At 43.5% G+C, this 16,895-nt stretch overlaps 1 protein-coding gene across 1 annotated transcript in view; it reads right to left on the reverse strand.

The window, feature by feature from the left end:
• The window catches only part of TRPM3 (transient receptor potential cation channel subfamily M member 3), a 1,363,437-nt gene that overhangs the window by 430,378 nt on the left and 916,164 nt on the right, over positions 1-16,895 (reverse strand). The window lies entirely within an intron of this gene.

Raw genomic sequence — 16,895 nt, forward strand, 5'->3', positions numbered from 1 at the left:
AATACTTCTCTTTTTTCAAAAAAGAAGATGATGAGTTATTGTTAATACTGCACGCTTTCTGAATTGTGAGCTTGTGTTCACTTCCCTGGATACACACCTCCCCGAAGGGGGCCGTGGACTGCTAGACCATGTTGCTACTGAGAGTTAAGTGCAGAAGGGGTACTTGGCCCAGTTGCTCAGAATCCATAGTAGGTCAGGCTCTGGGACATCAGTAGTAAAAGGCCTCAACCTCCATAGTTGGGTCCAGTAGCCTCTCCTTCCTTGTCCCATAGCCCTCTGAAAGGTATTCTGACAAAGTGAGTGGTATATGTAATATAGGCTTAAAGATAGCTATAATAGAAGGATATGCTGAGGGCTTCTTTGATAGTGGTAGCATGCATGCTGATTTCCAAGAAGAAGGAGCTATCCAAATTTCGAAAGAATTGTTCAAAATCCTGCACATGTAATTATGGATGACATCTAGTCAGAGTTTTAGGATCTTAGCATGGCCGGTTCAAGTCATTAATTGTCTCCAAAAACAGCCTTACTTCTCACATTGGTCCTGTAAAGAAGAAGCAACTACCTGCTGGCAACTAGGAGAAGAAAGAAACAAGTTAAGTACAGAAAATATTTATTTAGAAGGATTTACTGATGAGCTTGTTTTCTTAGCATACAAGGCTTCATGTGTGACCCACATAGACTTATGGTACTCTTTGAGTGGCAAGACCAGAAATTTCTTTAATTTTGGGTCATATAAAATTTTCCACTTGTGTGCTACAGCTTAACATTTTCTTTTTTCCACTCATAAGTGCTGTGGTAACCAAAGGGAGCAATGGGTCTTAAGCCCCAATCTTCTACTTTTGAGAGGCACAATAGGGTCAAGAGAATTATAAATCAACTGGCTTAAATTTAAAGCATCATTCTCCACATTTCCAGAAAGAGAGGATTATTTTAGGGGTGGCAGTGAAATGGTCACCTGGAACATGCTAGGGTGAGGTAGTCAGGAGAACAGTGTAATGCAAAGTGATAGCAAAGTGATGAGTCCATAGGTGGAGATCTTAACACTCAGGTGGCAGAACTCTCCAGTTGGGTCTCGACAGCAGTGGCAAGGGTGATTTCCCCTTGACCGAATAGGTTGTCGAGAAAATCTCCGTCTAAACCTTGGTTCAATGCCCTTTTAAAGGGATTGAAACATGACTGCAAGGTTTTAGAACGGTCATGGAGAAAGGGTGGATATAGCCTGGAGGATAGGAGGAAGCTCAGGGACAAACAGAAGACATATTATGCTTCAATTAAACTGGCCAAAGGGCTCTTCTATTCAACCCATATAGAAGTGGCAAATAACAATGCCAGGGAACTATACACCATCGTTCAGAGCTTCATGGCTCCTGTGGCGCAATCTAGTGTACTGCCGTCTTCCTCAGCCTGGTATGATACTCTCTCTCTCTCAAGCTTTTAGGGATAAGATTATAGGCATCCAAGCATCCTTTGCCTCTCAGGTGACCCAGGTAGTGGATGTTTCTGTTGGCCCATCAGAAGGCACTGACCACGTCTTTTCTGAATTTGGCCCAGTGGCCCTGATGAATGTCTTAAAATCTTAAAGTCCTTAAAATCTGGATCCCCTTCTTATCCATGTATGGCCAGAACATTGGCAACAGTTTCTGAGACCATCCACAAAGAGGTTACCTTCATCATTAATCTTTCCCTGAAGGAAGCGGTTGTACCTCTTCCCTGGAAGGAAGCAATGATTCGCCTATTCTTAAAAAGCAAACGCTTGACCCCCTCTGCCCTGGGAACTATCGTCCCATCTCTTTGCTTCCTGCACTAGCAAATATCTGTGAAAAGGTGGTAAATAAACAGCTGACCGACTTTGTGGAGAGGGAGTCGATTTTACACCCAGCTCAGTCGGGCTTCCGAGCAGGACATAGCACTGAAACTGTGCTGGTTGAGGTGGCAGAGGCCATACGTGATTGTCTGGATGAGGGCGGGAGGGCGGCACTTATCCTGCTTGACCTCTCGGCCGCGTTTGACACAGTCCCCCATCCACTGCTCCTATCCCACCTGGCTAGGATCGGGATATCTGGGGCGGTATGGGAATGGTTTCGCTCCTTTTTGGAAGCCCGGACGGAGCAGATTTCGATACCACCTTTTTCCTCCTCTCCACAGAGGGTCTCAACGGGAGTCCCACAAGGGTCTGCCCTTAGCCCCCTCTTATTCAATATCTATATGACCCCATTCATCTATCTAGCGGAAGGATTGGGAGCTAAGATAATGGCATACGCAGACGATACCCAGCTACTTTTCACCTGGAAGACAGAGATGGTCTTGGTATCTCAGGCACAAACTTGCCTGGCCTCAGTTTTTAACTGGATGGCGGAGGCAAAGCTTAAATGTAATGAAGGAAAATCGGAGGTTCTACTTTTTGGTAAGTTTCCCCCGAATTTTAGAGAGCAACTTTGGCCACCTGAATACCCCTGTCCAATATCTTCTGAGAAATCGGCAAAGAATCTTGGGGTTTAGTTTGATGAGTGTCTCTCGTTCGAGACGCACATCAAGAAGATGGCAGGTGGCTGCTTCGGTCTACTTAAATCATTTAGAAGTTTTTTTCCCCTTCTACCAATAGCTGCAAGACAAACACTCATATGTGCACTGATTATGTCTCGTTTAGATTATGCTAATGCCCTCTTTTCCGGTATTCCGGCCTATATGCTAAAGAAACTGCAGATAGTCCAAAATACTGCTACTAGATTGTTATCTGGGCTGTCCTCTAAGGACAGTGTACAGAGCCAGCTCCGTCTGTACCACTGGCTACCAGTAGCCGCCAGAGTTAAATTGAAGCTACTGATTTTGGCCCATCGGGCACTTCATGGTAGCGGGCCCTTATATCTTCAGAAGCGGATTGCCTTCTATGTACCTGGGCGGGCTTTGCGCTCCGTGTCTTTGTATTTGGTTCATGTCCCTCGCTTTAAGCGACAGAGGATCGGAGGTGGTTCCTTCACGGTAAAGGCAGCTACTGTATGGAATACACTCCCACTCAGTTTGCGTTCCATCCAGGATTTGGGCACGTTAAAAAAAAAGCTGAAAACCTTTCTTTTTGTTTGAGGATGAGTATTCTACTTCCATAGATTCGCGCCGGGACACTCTTGAGTATCTGTGCGCGTAATAAATGCATATAACATAACATAACATAGCAAATGTACGGAGATATTCATAGTTGGTAAAAATAAGATACAAAGTGTTGCCTGCAGTATATGTCGGAGACTAAATCAGCTGTAAATATTTAAGCTGGAAAGCGATTCAAGAGAGGTTCTCACCTAAAAATTAAAAAATATCTTCACAATGAAAAGTAAAACCACCAATGAATGTGCGATTAGCATATTTAATGACAAAGGGTGTCACCCAATCAGATATCAATCTATGAAAATTTGCATGAGGTCGCAGAGGGTGCCAGACCAAGGCACCTGAGAAAGAAAATGACGGACTCATCTAAAAAGAGAAAATGAAACCTTCAGCTAACCCCAACTTGTGTTCTTTCACTAATGCGCCCACACATTATTGGCCGAACACTCCATTTAAATAATTACTAATAGATAAAAGTAACTGATGTGAAGGACCTCGCTCAACTGACTATAGAACAAAGAGGAGAACATGACCTCTGCCATGGGGACAAGCTTAGAACACACAGGGTTTGTTCTTCACTTGATTGTTTTCCAGCAGCTCTGCTTTGTTATGAAGGAGATCAGCTCTGCTTTATTGTGTTAGTACCTCTCTAGCTGCCTGGCAGCAGGTGGAAGGTGCCGCGTGTGCCGTACTTGATGCCAGCTCATGGATCATAGAGTTGATTGTTTCCCTGTTTCTTCGATTGAATGTTATCTTTTCTATCAGAAGCATTCCCCTGGGATGGAGAGGGAAGATATTTCCGAGCACAAAGTCGTTTTTGAAATGAAGGATGTAGAGAGACATGTCTGTTTCCAGAGACAGTTACTTTATAGTAATGGGCTTTATGGCTTTGCCTTCTTCCTCTGACAGCTTGAGGTAAGATGGTTAGACTTGTGCGAGGCGAAAGGTGGGACATTTAAGCTGCTTACTATTTTCCGGTTTCTGCTTATGCCTTTCTTCCAATATACTCATAAAAAAGGTCCACAGCAATGGATTTTGCATGGCACCATTTTGTCTCAATAATTATAGTTGGGCTAAAAATATAACTATATAAATACTGCACCTGACATTTCTAGAGTTGGGCTCATTTCTAGGTTGAAATACAAATATTATTCATAGGTAAAGGTACAACCACTGTCTGTGTGTGCTTGTTCCTTTTGAGTTCACATCCTTTTCATTCCATCCGGCATTTCCTTGGTGGGATGATTTTGAAGGCCCACGGCCACTCCTAGTGGCTGTGTCACATTCCCAAGGTTCCCGATGCTAAGTGCAGCTGGCACATGAGGCTTCAAGAGAGTGAGAAGAGGGAGGGGGGTGGAAGGTAGAGATAAAGCGATCAGAGAGGGAGAAGAGGGGGGATGGAAGGTAGAGAGAAAGTGACCAGAGAGGGAGAAGAGGAAGGGGGATGGAAGGTAGAGAGAAAGCGATCAGAGAGGGAGAAGAGGAAGGGGGATGGAAGGTAGAGAGAAAGCTATCAGAGAGGGAGAAGAGGGGGGATGGAAGGTAGAGAGAAAGTGATCAGAGAGGGAGAAGAGGAAGGGGGATGGAAGGTAGAGAGAAAGCGATCAGAGAGGGAGAAGAGGAAGGGGGATGGAAGGTAGAGAGAAAGCGATCAGAGAGGGAGAAGAGGAAGGGGGATGGAAGGTAGAGAGAAAGCTATCAGAGAGGGAGAAGAGGGGGGATGGAAGGTAGAGAGAAAGCGATCAGAGAGGGAGAAGAGAGATGGAGAGAGAGAGAGAGAGAGAGAAGATGGATGGAAAGAGAGAGATTGCATAAGGAGAAAAATGGAGTGTGGCTGGCTTCAGCATATTTGCCAGGGCTGTTTTTGGTTCTCCAGTCCGGCCCTGCTCCAGTCTGTCTTTATTTAGCAGTATAATTTCATGAGTTTTTATGGTATGCAAGATTTCTGATTGTACTTCGTGCAGCTTCATCCTAAAAAAGATGCATTGACTATGTGATTTATGTCATGCAGATACTACCAAGAAACTCAAGATAAAGGATGGCTGCACAGTTTCTTCATACAAAGAAAATAAGAGGGAGGTACTTCACCACATACACCCTTCACACTGATGAGTGCCCTGGCTTTTTTCAAGGCTTCAGGAGAATTAATGCACACCCCACCGTTAATGTGTCGCAAATGCTTAACAACAGCAGCCAGTGAAAACCATATTTTTTCGTTATGTTAATTGCAGGTGGAGACACATCATTACAATATATAAACTGGAAGAGGTGCTACCCTGAGATCAGCCCCACCGCACAATTTGATAAACAGCACTCAATGTGAATATTTGCTCAAGGTGTTCATACTAATAGCAGCTCAATTATATTTTCCACAAGGCAGCAGGGGACTCACACAAAGCACGATGAAGACTTAGGATAGGTGAAACAACCCAGGCCAAGGCACACCAACAGTGGTAAAAGAGACTCATTGAAGTTTTCTTTTTGCAGTGGTGGGAGGAAGCATTGTTCATCGTCACACCGTCCTTCCCACAAACTAATGATCCATGCCCTCTTCCTTCAGCTGCTTCATGGAGCTATTGCAGGGACACCTGATGTGAGAACACAACATTACAGGTAAAAACACAATGTAAGCGATACCTTACATCATGAAAAGTAGCATGTGCAAAAATGCTTGTTACATACTTTGGCCCAGATTCACAAACTGCACTCTGTAATATGTTTTGTAGTACTACAAACCATACAACAAAATGTATGTTTGACCCATACTTATGTGCGCGCAGTTCTCTGCCCTGAGTGCGGAGTCTCAACAGATGTAAGGATAAGTCTTAATAGTAAAGGAGTGACAAAGGGGAGTGGGCAGGAAAAGGGAATAGCTTACTTCTAAAGTGGATGGAATTAGGAAGAAGGGGTTTAGGAAGGGTCAGGGAGGAGTTTAGGGAGGGACGTTACCCAACCATCCCAGAGTAAGCCAATTGTGATTGAAGGTAAGATGGCGGCAAGGGGCTGAGTCGCAGACACACTGACTCTCAGGGAGTCGAGGATGAGTGCTTGGGCTCCCATCTAACTACCCAGAAAGCTTATCAGAAAGCAAATGAGAAAGCGAGTGAGCGGATTTAAGCTGATTTAAGTCAGCGGATTTAATCTTGCAGAATGCTGCTTTTCTGCCTGCTCCTCTGCAGGCCGCCACTACAGTTCCTACTGCTGCCTACTCCTCTCGAGGCTGTGATCATCAGCGGCGCGCGTATCCCACATCGACTAGGCTTTATCACGGCCCATGGAGGGGGTCGGCAGCAGAACCCCCTTCCTGCTCGTGCTACAGCTTCTTACATGACTCGGTTCTGGAAGCTGGTCTTCTGCCACCCGGCATTTCTACACGGTAAGCCTAGGTGAAGATGTCAGGAACCCGAGGCTGGCACCTGACAGGAGATGCAGGCTCGAAGCTGAGTGCAGCAGCATCTCGTCCACACCCACAGCGCTCACAGCTGGTATGAGTGGCCGGCCTGGGCGTTGCTTTGGGCTGAGGTCTGGGATCTGCTTTTGCTTCCACAGTTGGGTGGAATAAGAAGCCCAAAGCACCCAAAAGAGTACATAACCGCACTGAAAGATCGACTACCTTGTGAGGAAAATGGGGCATTGGTTGATATAGATTCCGGTGATTCCCCGGTGCTTCATCCAAGAGGAGGAGTGGAGAAAGGGATACAAGATGAGGGGTACCCAGGCCAATAGCTAGGGGCTCTTTACACCGTCACCATCGCCCGGTGGCCCAGCCATTAAGATATGTGCTTCTTCAGAGGGCTCCTCTTTCTCAGCTGTCAAGCGAACAATGGTGGACTATTTTGGCTTAGGTGGGGTGGACTGTCTGATTCTGCAACTTCTGTACCTGTACCCTCAACCTCTGAGGTATTGTCAACCCCAGCTGGAAATTTGACGATGTTACCAAGCCCTCACGCTACTGTGAAACTAGTCGATTAGACTAGTATTGAGAGAAAGGACAGGGCTATGGAAAATGCCACAGATAATGCATATGTCTCTTTCCCTGGTTCAGGAAGACTTAGAAGGGGCCGCCCCCTCAGCAATCTATCAGTCATGAAGGGGCTACAGCATTGGCTATGACAAAGTGCAGCCTCAATCAGCTGCATGATACCCAAGAGGCACTAGAGGCCTTCTTCTTGTGCCCAGAAGGTCAGAGATGAGGGGAGGCTAATATGCTTGGGAAGTCCACGGAGAGCTCTGAGGTTTCACCAGAAGACCCACTAGAGGAGGTTGGAGACGCTGGTGAGGATTAGCTGTTATGGGACCCAGTGAGTTTGAAATTAACTCCTACCATTGTAACCTCACAGGAGGTGGACGTTCCAGTATCCCGGCTTATCTCCTCTGGGAGTATGCAACTTAAAGGCCTACAGAAGTCAGAACCAGCATTACTGGGCCAACCAACTATTACAAATGAGAATACCCCTTCCTCGCTTCCATATATAATTTGTTTGTACTACATGTGGAAGAATACAATAAAACCTCTCAAATGAAGACACAGGCGGTACTCAGGAAGATGTCTGAAAACATAGACATTTTACACGGTTGCTTCAATGACATGGAAACTCAATCTGCCAGCCTGGTGTCATCAACACAAGGTATGGGGAATCAAATGAAGCAGCACGAGTGCAAATTGCAGACTATGTAGCAGAAACCGGAGGATGTCGAGAATCAGATGAGACGTAATAACCTCCGAGTGCTGGGGATTCCAGAAGGGAACGAGGGGGATGACTCAAGAAAATATATTGTCTACTTGCACCATCAGGCCTTCCCTTATTCAGTGACTGGGATATAGACTGACAAATACTGTGGGAGCATAGATTTCCATTCCATAAGCACAAACAAGGTTGGGTTGTCAAATATCCAAGGGCAGTACTGATCCATATCAGGAACTTTATGTTCCAGCAGCTCATCTTCCAGTTGGCTGGCCAAATAAACAAATGCACACATGGGGAGTAGACCTCTTCGTATGGTCTGACTTTTTTTTGTGAGACAGTAGAGCACAGGTGGCGTCTGCATGAGACAGTACCACCCTTCTACAAACTGGGGGGCACGATAGCCCTGCTCAAATTTACCAATCTGAGGATGTTATAGTAAAGGCGCAGGCACTGCTGAAGTCATGGGGGAACTCTAAGAACTAAAGTCTGCCTGTCTTGTAATTAAGACTCTCATATTTGGTTAGGTTCAGCGGAGACTAATTATGCTCTATTTAAGTTTGGCCTTGGCCCTGATTCAGGCCTTGGAGTTTGTATTAGCCTTCTGGGTACACTGCATTCTCGAGATTTCCCCAGTCCTTACATGTTTAGTATTCTCCTTATCTCTCTTTTTTCTCTCATTATGTGCTTACAGTAATTTTGCTGTCTCACCGCTTCTCCTTTTTTTCTGGTATTGGATGGGAATGTGCCTATAGCTATTTGGATTTGCTATATCGCTTGTCTTTCCTCTATCGCTCCCGGGGGTGGTGGAAGTGGGTTGGTGCCGGATTGGATGACAATCGATCCTGGGGACGGGGGGGGGGGGGTTGATGTGGACCACATCTGTGGGCAGAGCAAAGTCTCACTCTATGGAGAGGGACAGGTTTGGGTTGAGTTTGGATAGCAGGGTGTAAGGGGTGTGCTGGGTGTTTGGGAGGGTCCGGGGGCACGGCTGGAGGGTGTAGGGGAATGATAGGCTGTATTTGAAGGGGGGTCAGGGTTTTGGGGTCTAGGGGTATTCAGATTTTAGCTTTTAAAAAGAGGAGGAGCTATGGAGTGGCAACTGAGCTGAACCATCATCACATACATGAGAATTTGTTTCAACTCAATAATGGATAATGTTACTTGTGGGCGTAACCAGGGTCTAAAAATTCTAAGCTGGAACATCAGTGAGATGTGCTCTAGTGTAAAGAACTTGGGACACTTAATCCGCAATTGGTCTTTGTGGCAGCAGGGCCCGACGCAATCCCAACAGAGTTATATAAACAGTTTAAGGGTATTCGCACTCTTGGAGGGAAAATGTAAATATCCATTTTGGTAAAAAAGAATAAAGATCCCCATACTGCGGGTCATATCGTCCCATCTACCTGACAAGTTGCGACTCGAAAATCTACACTCGGGTCCTTTCTAATCATCTTGATTATATCATTATCAATCTGATAGATCGATTGCAAGATGGATTTGTTCTGTCTCGGGACTCTATCTCCCATGCCAATTGTGTTATCACTGCTTTGGATTTGGCAAGGAAGAAAAATAAGTCCATTGGGATGATTCTGTTGGATGCTGAAAAAGCATTCAAGAGGGTCTCCTGGTAGTACCTGGGGACAGTCAAATCAGCAAAGGGTCTGGGGTTCGGCTTTATCAGAAGTAGTTGGTCCTTATACTCTTCCCTGACTGCTTGGGTATTATACTTGGGAATGCTTTACGAACCTATCCAGATAGGTCGAGAAACCAGGCAAGGGTGTCCCATCTCCCTGCTTTTATTTACTTGGTATTTGGATCCCTACATTTGCGTGTTAAAGAGGACTATTTTAGTTCCCTCACTGAGACTGAACTATTTAGAAATGAAAATGTTGGCCTATGCCGCAGACATTTCTGTCCTTACATCATTCCAATGGCACTGCCTTCAATTTAACATGCCGTTCTGGCTTTTGGGCAGATCTAAGGGTATAAGCTGAATATTGACAGAACGGAGGTTATCGTTAGTAAACGTCAACCCCACTTCAAGACAGCTTTTTTAGTTGTTGGGGAAAAGCTAAAATTCAGCGTCTGGGCCAATTCTTTAAGAACAGAATCTTTGAATCTTTTCAGGTTCTGAGTAGGGACTATAGAATGCCTTTTGCTACCTGCAATTATGTACCTTTGTGCAGCAGCTCCTGGATTGCGAAATCAGTTTGAACAGCAATGTGTTCTTGGATGACTTTATTAAAATTAAGGAACATGGCTATATACATATTTTTTATTCGGTGCTATGGCATCAGGGGAGCACGTGTAATACATTTGAGGTGATTGCTACTAAGTGGTCTCGACACTTAGAGTGCAAAGTCTCTGTGTCTGAGATACAGCACACTAATATGTTGGTGCAGAGTGCTCTTAATTTCCCATGTCTTAAAGCATATTCCTTTAACCCCTTCGCTGCTAGGCCTTTTCCCCCCCTAAGCTAAGCCTTTTTTTGGCTATTTGGGGTAGTTCGCGCTTAGGCCCCTGTAACTTTTTGACCACATAAGGTATCCACGCCAAATTTGCGTCCTTTTCTTCCAACATCATGGGGATTCTAAAGGTACCCTGGGTTTGTGGATTCCCCTGGAGGGGACCTAGAAATTAGCCAAAATACAGCTACATTTAGGTTTTTTTTGACAAATGGGAAAAAATGGCTACAGATGAAAGCGTCTGTTTTTTTCCCTGCAAATGGTATCAACAAAGGGGTTGTGGTACTGAAATCACCATCTTCCCAGCTTTCAGGGACAAGCAGACTTTTGTCAGAAAACCAAAATTTTGTACACAGTTTTGGCATTTTTCTGAGACATAGCCTATTTTTGCTATTTTTTGTGCTTACAGCCTCCTTCCAGTTAATGGTAGAAATGGGTATGAAAGCAATAATGGATCCTGGACAGCTGCACATTTTACAAAAGTAGACAAAATTGTGAATTCAGCAAGTGGTCATTTGTGTAGATCCTTCAAGGTTTCTTTATAGAAACTAACAGTTGAATATAGGAAAAAAAAAAATAGTTGAAAAAAACAGCCATTTGTGTCAAGGTTTTCACCTGTAACTTCTTCTAATTATGACAGCTGTTTGAAAGCAATATACCGTTACATCCGCTGGACCTTTCTGGTTGTGGGGATATCTAGGACTTGTAGGTTCACCAAGAACCCAACGAACCCAGAGCCAATAACTGAGTAGCGTCTTGCAATGGTTTTTTATTATGTACCGGGTATATAGCAATTAACTTGGGAAAATATATACATGGAAAAATCGGTATGAAAGACACCTATGTATTTCTGAAATTGAAACAAAATATAGAGTTTAGAAACAGTAGATATTTCCGAAATTGTGAGTACCCATACTAGCATGAGAATTATAGGTCATGTTTCAAAATGACTTCTTTTTTACACATTGTCTTTCATTTGGAAGGCAGAAATGCATCAAAAGTCAATAGGTAATAACAGTTGCTCTACAATTCTGTGTTACCCTAAGTCTCCCGATAAAAATGGTACCTCACTTGTGTGGGTAGGCCTAGTGCCCGCGACAGGAAACAGCTCAAAACGCAACGTGGACACAATTTATTTTCTCAGTGAAAACGGACTCTTTTTGTGTAAAGTGCCTAGCTGTAGATTTTGAACCCGAGCTCGGCCGACACCTAGGCAAACCTAGCAAACCTATACATTTTTTAACACTAGACACCTAGGGGAATCCAGGATGGAGTGACTTGACTGGCTCGGTAGGTAGGTTTGGTAGGTTTCCCTAGATAGCCGCTGAGCCCGGGGCCAAAAACTCATTGTTTTGTGATAGGTAATTTTGAAGTTGCCTCAATAGGTTTTGGGCCCTTGCCTGTCGTGGGTACTTGACCCACCCACACAAGTGAGGTAACATTTTTCTCGGAAGACTTTGGGGAATGGCGGCTGGGTGTAATTTTGTGGATCCACACAGATTCCAGAACTTTCCACCACAGAAATGTGAGTAAAATAAGTTTGTTTTTTTTAAAACAAATTTTGAAGTTTGCAAGGGATTCTGGGTAACAGAACCTGGTGAGAGCCAGACAAGTCACCCCATCCTGAATCTCCCTGGGTGTTTAGTCTTAAAAAATGTATAGGTTTGCTAGGTTTCCCTAGTTTTGCCGTTTGCAAGGGATTCTGGGTAACAGAACCTGGTGAGAGCCAGACAAGTCACCCCATCCTGAATCTCCCTGGGTGTTTAGTCTTAAAAAATGTATAGGTTTGCTAGGTTTCCCTAGGTGCCGGCAGAGCTAGGGTTCAAAAGCTACAGCTAGACACTTTGCAAAAAAAGGGTCAGTTTTCACTGTGAAAATGTGTTGTGTCCAAGTTGCGTTTTGGGCTGTTTTCTGTCGCGGGCACAAGGCCTACCCACACAAGTGAGGTACCATTTTTCTCGGAAGACTTTGGGGAATGCAGGGTGGGAGGAATTTTGTGGATCCACACAGATTCCACAACTTTCCACCACAGAAATGTATGGAAAATTTGTTTTTTTTTTACAAAGTTTGAGGTTTGCAAGGGATTCTGGCCAACTTGAATAAAAGCCACTTCTTGGACTCCCCAACCTGTTTTAACCTATTTCTTCACTACACCACATCTACACTCCCAGGCCCCTCACCCACACTACACCAAACAGCAAGGAACTAAAGATCTCTGCTAAAGAGCCCCTCTATGGGTGCCCGTCGGGTATTGCAGCGCCGTCTCGACGAGGAGCATATGATGAAGCATGACACCTAACTGGTAGGGTGTGTGAGAGTGATAGTTCCGAAAGGAGCAATTCCTCTCCTACGGATCATTGGATGTCCCTTAGTGACAACATCATATTGTGTACCCCTCTACATCTCTCTATACACATTTAAGGAACTGCATACCTTCTTTTTCTAAAAGCCCCCTTTTTGTCCCTTCTTTGTTGATAACCGGTCAAGGGTGCCTTGTCAGAACTCATATCCGGGTGTGATGGTATGGTATGATTTATTTATATAGTCTCAAGGGATCTTGGTTTTTACAAAAAAGAGGAATGTTTTCTATTGATCACATTTACTGTATTTTTAATTGCTGTTATGTAAGCCTGATGGCTCTCCAATGTGTACTATTTATCTCTTTTTTACTTGAAGTTAGGCTGCCTCTGTATGTGCAATTTTGTTGGAAGATGTAAATAAACTATAACTCTTCAATAAAAAATAAAAAAAGAGTAAGCCAACTGTTATACTCTAGGGGTGAAGACACGTAACTGGCACTTTCATAGTAAGTTTACACTCGGAGTTTGTAGATAGCAAAACTAGTAAATGTACTCGAAAGTATAAACATACTGAAAGGTGTAAGTTACTTTTGTGAAACACAGTTAGAAATTGGGTCTCTAGTTGACTGAGGCATTCACCCTGTCTAAGTAGGGACCACAATCCTAGTCAGGGTATGTCAGATGCACACCCTAAATTGACCTGTGCTCATCCTCTGGTAGTTTGGCACAGAGCAGGCAGGCTTAATTTAAGTGGCAATATGCAAAGTATTTGTGCAACACTTAATACAGTAAAAATAACCCACACCTGTTTAGAAAAATAGAGCTTAATTTATTGAACAAAAGAAGACCAAAACAACAAACATCCAAAAAGTATAACAGGATTTTGAATTTTTAAAGAATATCTTGAAATATAGTGCTTACAAACATAAAGCATCACCTGGCGCTATCTGGTCATGCTGAAGTGGGTCAAATCTGAAATGTTGGGCTGACCGCGATGGAACACGGGCTGGATACAGGAGCCATGCAGGGTCTACTGCAAACAGTACCTTCTCAGAGGACGCATCAACGACAAGAAACAAGATACGAGGAGCTGTCAGAGGTAATGCGTCTGTGTTGAGCCTTAGGAATGTAGGTGATGCACCGGTTCTGCATCACGCAGTAGGACATGCGTCCCCAAACCCCTTGAGATTAAGGCAATGAGTCATAGTCGAGCCACGCAGCAGGAGCTATGATGTCCTGGAAGTGACGATGCATTGGCGTCGAAGGAGATGTGTCACTTCTGACCAACGCAAAGATGAGGATGCATGGATTTTGATGCTGCAGCACAGAAAGCCCCACTTCCAAGGCCCCAGGACTGGATGGGTGAGAAGTCCATTTCGTATATACAGTGGTGCCTTTGAAGTGAAGGAGACTTCAAAGGGGATTTAAAGTGCACAGAGGTCCTCCCTTTCTTGTCCTGGCACCAGACACAATACAGAGGGGTATGCAGCTCTTTGTGTGGGGACATATTGTAAAATAAGGGGGGCACCCAATATTCCAAACGCATCTGGGTGAAAGAACTAACAAAGAACAAAATGATGCGACGGAACAGATCAAAAAGATATTTCTTTCACAACATGAAGGATACCATAAATTACTCCTTCACAAAAAATTACTTGTATGTTGAAATAAATCCTCCATTGGTTATATCATTGTTCGGACACACTTCTGATCGAATTGAGATATAGACAGTACCAATAAATTATATTGGGGGGCAAAACCGTTTTCCTCTCCCCAGTACTGTCCCATGGGGCGACTCTAATAATATGGAATGCTTATGATAATAATGGTTGCATCCATTATATAGATATTTTTTGTAGGGGAATAAGGAATTGACTAAATGTCCTTTGTTTTGTATGTTTTTTTGAACAATGGATTGTTACTTATTCAATTTTGTATGAGATGAATATTTGGAATCGTCTTGATATGTGGATAAAAAGATTTATCAAGCGAAACTGTGTCCGAACAATGATATAACCAATGGAGGATTTATTTCAACATACAAGTAATTTTTTGTGAAGGAGTAATTTATGGTATCCTTCATGTTGTGAAAGAAATATCTTTTTGATCTATTCCGTCGCATCATTTTGTTCTTTGTGTGGGGACAGGCACAACCCATTCAGGTGCAAGTGTCAGCTCCTCCCTCTGATCCTGCCCAGGATGACCCATCGGGATGTTAAGGACCCATCTGAATGTGAATGGCCCATCAAGCACATCTAAGCTCCCTCTATGTGTGACTGTCTTTAGGGAATGCACAAAGACCCAGCTGTCGTCCACCCCAGGCATGTATTGGGGACAGGCAGAGGAATATAGGGCTTAAGAGAAGAAAAATACCAATTTTCTAAAAGTGAGAAAAAACAAAATATTGAGCTGACTGTTTATTGGGCTGCCAGCTATTTAAGCAGATTCCGACCAAAATCATGAGTAAGATGGTCTACATCATTTAATTATTGGTTGTTTTCCATTATTATTCTTTTTATTTACTGGCCCAATCTAGCTGTGTGATATAGGGCCCACCCCTCTTCATAACTACATTTTCTAAAAGTGGCATTTTCAAAGTTGTAATAATGAATCCAACTTGACCATTAAAGAGGATTTATCATTTAAAGTCCATTTATACCAAACATGACTGTTCTACTCCTTCTCAACCAGGAATTACACTTAATAAATGTATTAAGGAGTCTCTAAATGTTAACCTTCAAGAGGGGTTGGCCTAACAGTAGTGAAAAAGGATTTTGGGAGTTTTTCACTACCAGGACATGTTAAACTAAAATGTATGTGTCCTGCCATTTACTTGCACAGCACCCTACCCCATGGGTTACCTAGGGCCTACTTTAGGGGTGATGTATGTGCAATAAAAGGGAAGTTTAAGGCTTGGTAATGGGTGTAGAATGCCAAGTCGACATGGCAGTGGAACTGTGCATACAGGCTCTGCAGTGGCAGGCCTCAGACATATTTAAAGGGCTATTTAAGTGGGTGGCACAACCAGTGCTGCAGACCCACTAATAGCATTTAATTTAATGGGCACTGGGCACACATAATGCACTTTACTAGGGACTTATAAGTAAATTAAATATGTAACTGATGCTACACCTATGTTACCATGTTTAGGGGAGTGAGCATATGCCCTTTATCACTAAATAGCAGTGGCTAAGTGTCCAGAGCCCTAAGGCCAACAAAACTAGATCAGCAAAAAGTGACGCAAAACAGGCAAAACGTTTGGGGAAGACCACTCTAAGGTTGACAGGTCTAACAATCAGGACCTCAGTATGTACAAGAGGTCTAACAATAAGGACCTCAGTATGTACAAGAGGACAGAGAGGACACCAAAGCTTGGAACACAGTGCTGTCACAAAAACAAAAATATGCCCATGGTCTCCAAAGATATACTCATTACAAAAGCTCAGGGACAAGTATCAAATATTGTTTTTTTTAAAGACAAGTATGGGAGAAGTATATGGTGCATGCAACACTCAGTCTACAAACTATCACCCACCCTCTCCCTAAATTCTGTGTTCTTCCTTTTCAGCAGAAACTCCACAAGCAACAACAGCAGCACTGTGATGAGTGCTGACTGGATGTATTTTTGCAGCAGGCTGCAAGGGATAGACACCAGGGCCCTTCACCCTAGAGTTTGGGTAGTTGACCCGCCCAATAGTGAATTACAGTTACATGTTTGGAATGACTGACAATTATGCAAATAATATCGGCATAGAGATCCTTGTATGTAAATTTGCCTTGAATAAATGAATTGTGCATATTCTGAAAACCTAACTGAAATAAACTATTCTGAGGGTGAATGAGCTCATCCCCTAGCACAGTGAGTCTCATTACAAAACAATGAAATAATATAAAACAAATGCCAAGCTATGCATGCACCTTAATTGAAGTTATATGACAATTTTCACAAGGTGATAGGGTGTGACACCGGCACTAAACGCCTTCACTGAGTAAAATTAAAATAAAACACTTAATGTTCCTTAAACATCACAACAGAAATAGTAGCCTCTTGACACTTTGAACACGGGGGAGTGACAATCACTGCAGGAAAAATGAAATGATGACATGACATCTTCTAAAAAGAACTTTTTTTTAGGTCTGGCCAATATACAGCTTTAACTGGTTGCCAAAGAAAGCACCCAGAGGTTTGCTATAGGCAGGGCCTGGAAGTCACTGGTTGTTTTGGCTCAGTCTTCTTTAGACTCTGATGAAAATGTCAATCACATTTTGAGTCAGCAACAATAAAATGTTCTCATTACCTTCATGTTATTGGGTAGTAAGTGTATTAGTTCTCCTAAAGAAAA

Source organism: Triturus cristatus, chromosome 2_1, assembly GCF_964204655.1.
Source record: "Triturus cristatus chromosome 2_1, aTriCri1.1, whole genome shotgun sequence".
Lineage (NCBI taxonomy): Eukaryota > Metazoa > Chordata > Amphibia > Caudata > Salamandridae > Triturus > Triturus cristatus.